Here is a 5,636-nt window from a genome sequence, read left to right on the forward strand (position 1 = left end):
AATTAATTTCTAATTTTTTTTTTTGTGTGTGTGTGTGTCCTTGGGATGTGTTCCCAAGTCTTGATACGTGAAAGCCTTGCTGAGATGTAGGTTCACTTCCTGTGTGGTGGCTTCGCCGCCAATTTGGATTGGCTGTTACAGGCGAGCACTTCTGTCAATTGTTCCATAAAGCAATGCAATTATAAGTCATGGTCTGAAGATGGTGTGTGCAAATTTTGGTGAGAATCGGATGAAATGTGTGACCTGTGAAACTTTTTGAAAGTTTTGACCTTGGTCTATTGGTGGCGCTACAGCGTTTGTTGAAAAGTCTTGTTAATTGGTGGGTGGGGCTATAACTTTTGCGTTAATACACTGAGCAAGTTTCAGCTTGATAGGTCTAAGCATTTTAGAGTTATTTGCATTAATGTTGTTGAGAAATTGATGAATTTTGACCTGTTGGTGGCGCTAGAGGTTTGAGGTTAAGAGTCTGTAAATTGGGGAAAGTGGTCATTGGCCATAGAAGAATATGTGTGTTGAATTTCAAAACGTTTAACTGTATGGTTCTATGGCTTCCATAGAGATTTAAGTTTAATGTCTGTGTGGCGGCCTCGCCGCCGATTTTGATTGGCTGTTAAGGGCAAATAATTTTGTCAATTCTTCCAAAAAGCAATTCAATAAGAAGGCATGGTCTGAAGATAGTGTGTGCAAATTTTGGTGAGAATCGGATGAAATTTGTGACCTGTGAAACTTTTTGAAAGTTCTGATCTTGGTCTGTTGGTGGCGCTACAGCGTTAATGGAAAAGTCTTGTTAATTGGTGGGTGGGGCCATACCTTTTGCCTTAATACCAGCTTGATAGGTGTAAGCATTTTAGAGTTATTTGCATTAATGTTGTTGAAAAATTGATGAATTTTGACCTGTTGGTGGCGCTGGAGTTTTGGGCTCTGGGGTCTGAAAATTGAGGTATGTGGTCATTGGCTTAGGGAGAATAAGTGTACCAAATTTCCCAACTTTTTACTGTATGGTTCTTTGGTTACATAGAGATATAGGTTCACATGCTGTTTTTTGCTGCGTTTTAAACTTCGATTGGCTGTGACAGGCAAACGCTTTTGAATATTTATTAACAAAGTGATAAGTCTTGAGTGGCCTTGTCTGAAGGTCACGTGTGACAAGTTTGGTAAGAAATGGACAAAATTTGAGACCTGGGTAACTTTTAGAAAAATTCAGCCTGACCTGTTGGTGGCGCTGGAGTTTTGGGGTTTGTTGTCTGTAAATTTAATAGATTCGGGCAAATTTGAAGTTGAATGAGTGTGCCAAATTTCAGAACTCTGGAGTGTATGGTTGGCTGGGAAATGGGCAATGTGTAATAATAATAATAATAATAATAATAATAATAATAAGAATACGTACAATCACTATGGGTTGCCTCGCAGCTTCGCTGCTTGGCCCCCAATTAAAGCTGCGAGCAGCAATGTGGGGGCCAAGCTTTGGAAATTTGGAAAGACAAACTCCCCTCCGCCCCTCCCCCTGTGACCACCATAGAGGAGTATTTGTGTGCTTTTGTCTGGGATTGAGAGAGAGAGAGAGAGATGAAAGCGTTACTGAAAAATGAGCTGACTTTCTGTGATTATAGCGCCCCCCTAGTGGTCAAAAGACATGACATGGGAGAGTGGCCGTGTGCAAATGGGACCCCCCCCCCTACGACCACCATAGAGGAGGGTGTGTGTGCTTGTGTCTGGGTTAGAGAGCGAGAGAGATGAAAGCATCAATGAAAAATTAGCTGACTTCCTGTGATTATAGCGCCCCCCTAGTGGTCAAAAGACATGAAATGGGAGAGTGGGCGTGTGCAAATGGAACCCCCCCACACGACCACCATAGAGGAGAGTGTGTGTGCTTGTGTCTGGGTTTGAGAGAGAGAGAGATGAAAGCATTAATGAAAAATGAGCTGACTTCCTGTGATTATAGCGCCCCCCTAGTGGTCAAATGACATGACATGGGAGAGTGGGCGTGTGCAGATGGAACACCCCCCCCCCCCCCACGACCACCATAGAGGAGGGTGTGTGTGCTTGTGTCTGGGTTTGAGACAGAGAGAGAGTAGATGTGAAGAAAATAGCCAAAATTAATTTCAATTTTTTTTGTGTGTGTGTGTGTCCTTGGGATGTGTTCCTAAGTCCACTTACCAAGTTTGGTTTCGATAGGTGAAAGTGTTGTTTATTATAGCGCCCCTAGTGTTTAAACGTCACCAAATTTAGTGTAGGTCCTCAGGATGTGCTCACAAGTCCACATACCAAGTTTGGTGTTGATACGAGAAAGTTTTGCTAATTATAGCGCCCCTAGTGTTCAAACGTCACCAAATTTAGTGTAGGTCCTCAGGATGTGCCCACAAGTCCACGTACCAAGTTTGGTGTTGATCCGAGAAAGTTTTGCTAATTATAGCGCCCCTAGTGGTCAGAGTACGCCAAATGTATTGTGCGTCCTCAGGGTGGGGTCCCAAGTCCATATACCAAGTTTTGTTTTGATACTTGAAACCGTTGCTGAGATATGAGCCTACTTCCTGTTACTATAGCGCCCCCACAGTTGTCAAAGGGCACCAAAGTTATTGAGGCCTCTCTTAATTGGGTTCTGAGCCCATGTTCTAAGTTTGGTCTTGGTACATGAAAGCCTTGCTGAGATATAGGTTCACTTCCTGTGTGGCGGCTTTGCCGCCAATTTGGATTGGCTGTTAGAGGCGAGCACTTCCGTCAATTGTTCCACAAAGCAAGGCAATAAGAAAGCATGGTCTGAAGATGATGTGTGCAAATTTTGGTGAGAATCGGATGAAATTTGAGACCTGTGAAACTTTTTGGAAGTTTTGACCTTGGTCTGTTGGTGGCGCCACAGCAATCATGGAAAAGTCTTGTTAATTGGTGGGTGGGGCCTTGACTTTTGCCTTAATACACTGAGCAAGTTTCAGCTTGATAGGTTCAAGCATAGCAGAGATATTTGCATTAATGTTGTTGCTTGGCTCCCAATAAACTCTTTGGGAGGAATTTACCCACAATGCTCAGTTCCAAATCGTCAAAAACACCCACCGTCACAGAGAAAACTGTGGCGAGAGTGGGCTATATATAGAGAATGAACCAGCAGGATGTTTAACAGTGAGTAAGTCCCTCTATCCCTTTCGAGGCTGTGGCATTGCTAAGATTCACATGGCCTCCGGCTGAGGCACAGCAGCGGAAAATCCCAGGTGTCTTACCAACCGGTAGGTGGACAGACGTAGTGGTCATCCACGAAGTCCATGGGAAAATGTGGGAAAGTTATCCCCCCCCCCCATGACCACCATAGAGGAAGGTGTGTGTGCTTGTGTCTGGGTTTGAGAGCGTGAGATGAAAGCATTAATGACAAATGAGCTAACTTTCGATGAAAGCATTAATGAAAAATGAGCTGCGTTACTGTGAATATAATGCCCCCCTAGTGGTCAAAACACATGAAATGGAACAGTGGGCGTGTGCAAATGGAACCCCCGCCCCCCACAACCACCATAGAGGAGAGTGTGTGTGCTTTTGTCTGGGTTTGGGACAGAGAAAGAGTGGATGTTAAGAAAATAGCCCAAATTAATTTCTATTTTTTTTTTTTTGTGTGTGTGTGTGTCCTTGGGATGTGTTCCCAAGTCTTGATTCGGAAAGCCTTGCTGAGATGTAGGTTCACTTCCTGTGTGGCGGCTTCGCCGCCAAATTGGATTGGCTGTTAGAGGCGAGCACTTCTGTCAATTGTTCCAAAAAGCAATGCAATAAGAAGGCATGGTCTGAAGATGGTGTGTGCAAATTTTGGTGAGAATCGGATGAAATCTCTGACCTGTGAAACTTTTTGAAAGTTTTGACCTTGGTCTATTGGTGGCGCTACAGCGTTTGTGGAAAAGTCTTGTTAATTGGTGGCTGGGGCTATACCTATTGCGTTAATGTACTGAGCAAGTTTCAGCTTGATAGGTCTAAGCATTTTAGAGTTATTTGCCTTAATGTTGTTGAAAAATTGATGAATTTTGACCTGTTGGTGGCGCTGGAGTTTTGGGCTCTGGGGTCTGAAAATTGAGGTATGTGGTCATTGGCTTAGGGAGAATAAGTGTACCAAAAAATCCCAACTTTTTACTGTATGGTTCTTTGGTTACATAGAGTATAGGTTCACATGCTGTTTTTTGGTGCGTCGCCAACTTTGATTGGCTGTGACAGGCAAACGCTTATGAATATTTATTAACAAAGTGATAAGTCTTGAGTGGCCTTGTCTGAAGGTCATGTGTGACAAGTTTGGTAAGAAATGGACAAAATTTGAGACCTGGGTAACTTTTAGAAAAATTCAGCCTGACCTGTTGGTGGCGCTGGAGTTTTGGGGTTTGTTGTCTGTAAATTTAATAGATTCGGGCAAATTTGAAGTTGAATGAGTGTGCCAAATTTCAGAACTCTGGAGTGTATGGTTGGCTGGGAAATGGGCAATGTGTAATAATAATAATAATAATAAGAATACGTACAATCACTATGGGTTGCCTCGCAGCTTCGCTGCTTGGCCCCCAATAATAATAAGAATACGTACAATCACTATGGGTTGCCTCGCAGCTTCGCTGCTTGGCCCCCAATGATGTAGTCCATTGCTATGCTATTCATGATAATGAATATGAAATATACAAATGTGATTATAATTTGTGAGTAATGGGTTGAAGTAAAGTACTTATGTTCTTTTCTTTAAATTACGGCTGGCGTGTTCATAACTGGTGGAGTATGTTAAGTGTGTGATTGAGCTTGCTCTTCAGCTGTTCCTTTATGATTTACGGAGGGGGGGCCGTGGAACATGTGGTGTTGGTTATCCAAAGGTCTAACAGTCCAGACTCCACTGTCTGCTTTACTATGAGAACAACCGTTCTTGGGGCGACTACACAAAAACCAGGTGCTGGATGCCTTATCCCTGTGAGGAAAGGGGGGAGAGAATCTGACTGGCAGCTCCGACGGACGGACCGGTTGACTGACTGACAGATTGACAGGCACAACCGACAGACGTCGCTCTCTCCAGACCCTCACATCTGTCTTGCCTTCCTTTCCCTTTCCTTTGGATGGGGGGCCCTTGTGTAGGTAGACCTCCTCTTTTCTCTCATTCGTTCTGTCTCTCTCTCTCTTTCTTTCTCTCTCTCTCTCTCTGGAGTTGAGCGTCTCTCAAGCGTGATCAGTGCGTGTTGAGTGCCCAACCAGAGGGGATCTTTTACAGCGCTGAAATATTTATCACAGGGAGTGCGTGAGAGAGAGAGAGAAAAAAAGAGATAGATACAGAGAGAGAGAGAGAAAGACGAGGAAGAGGAATCGGTCCCTGGGCCACAGGGGTGTCCAATTAGGCCTGGTCAGAGGTTCTGATGCCCGCGGGGGTCACTGTGAATGTTTCATCACAGGTAGATCCATACGCGGCCTTGATGTTTGTCATAACCACCAGTCATCCGTTAACAGCGATCCTAGCAGGGGGCAGGCCTCATAGGACTCTACGCACAACATAAAGTATGAGGTTTTATTTCCCTCTAGTCAATATGTGCACCAAAGCAAAGCTGGATGAGAAGGAACCTTAAATATTCATTATTGCAAGTTAAAATGTTATATAAGGGAGGGGAAAAAAATAGGAGTGAAAATTGTGTCATAAATACTCTTTG

This window comes from Sardina pilchardus, chromosome 24, assembly GCF_963854185.1.
Source record: "Sardina pilchardus chromosome 24, fSarPil1.1, whole genome shotgun sequence".
Taxonomy (NCBI): Eukaryota; Metazoa; Chordata; class Actinopteri; order Clupeiformes; family Clupeidae; genus Sardina; species Sardina pilchardus.